The sequence below is a fragment of the Odocoileus virginianus genome, chromosome 19 (assembly GCF_023699985.2).
Source record: "Odocoileus virginianus isolate 20LAN1187 ecotype Illinois chromosome 19, Ovbor_1.2, whole genome shotgun sequence".
Lineage (NCBI taxonomy): Eukaryota > Metazoa > Chordata > Mammalia > Artiodactyla > Cervidae > Odocoileus > Odocoileus virginianus.
This window is the reverse complement of record NC_069692.1, coordinates 53,325,453-53,326,545: the sequence shown is the minus strand read 5'-3', so window position 1 is coordinate 53,326,545 and position 1,093 is coordinate 53,325,453.

Below are 1,093 nucleotides of genomic sequence, written 5' to 3'. Positions count from 1 at the left end.
ACCCCATCCATGACGAGGTGATGAGGAAAATACCTGACAGGCAAGACCGTCTAGGATAAGGGACCATCCAGGTTGGCCTCGGCCTCTACCCAACCCTGTATCCTCCCCCCTTTTCTGCTGTTGTTCTTGTTTGCCCTGTTGCAGATTCTTGTGTTGCCTGCCAAGAGTTCTCCTGCTCTTCTTTCATTGAATGAGGACCAACTCAAAAGCCTAGTTAATAAATGTCCTAGACGCTGGTACCCTATGAAAGGGCCAGGGATGAAGGAAATGCTTCAATTCAAACCCTTTTGCTGGTATTCTGGCTTGTTTGATAAATGTGTGCTCTCATTGCAAAAAAATGCTCATGATTGTTCTAAACATCCTAAGCACAGTACGCTAAGAAAAGAAACTATTAAGCATAGGTCCCTCCGTGAGGTGAGAAAAGCCCCACAAATATTATAGCCACAAATGTGCCTAATAGAAAATAGTTTCGATAGAGGTTAGCTGGTGTCTTCTTGCAGGTAATTAACTTTTAGACTAAGAGCCTGTTTTGTGCCATATCTGCTCTTTTTGCAGTCCTTTGCATTTCTGTTCTGTAAAAACGTAATCCTATCTAGTTCTCATGGAGTTGACACCTAATAGAAAGAAAATAGATTAACCACAAAAAAGACAGGGTCGGCTACTGAAGTTGCTTAAAGTTGCACCAGGTGCAAGCCATAAATTGTCAACAGGCCTGGAAGCCAAAAGATATTATACATAGAGATTAACCATTAAAAAGGCCCTAATAGGCACAGAGCCCTTTGGGGGGTGAGGAAGCCCTATTAGAAAATACAAAACATATTGTTTTAAAAGTGGTTATTGGATCAATGTTTGATTGATGTTAATGTGCTGAGGTTGTGCAGTGGAAACTATTGTTAATATAGTTAGAGATGTAGAAAAATAAGAGTTTAGCCCTAGTGTAAAAACAATAAGATAATTGTTAATTTTAACCAGGAGTGCTAAACAGGGGCTGCCTCACCAGAGCCACAGAGTCTTTGTGTGTTAAACTTTTTAGATAAATTTAGCTGAGAACTTCTGCAAAAAGACTGACTTTTGTGCTAACAGGATTGTATTT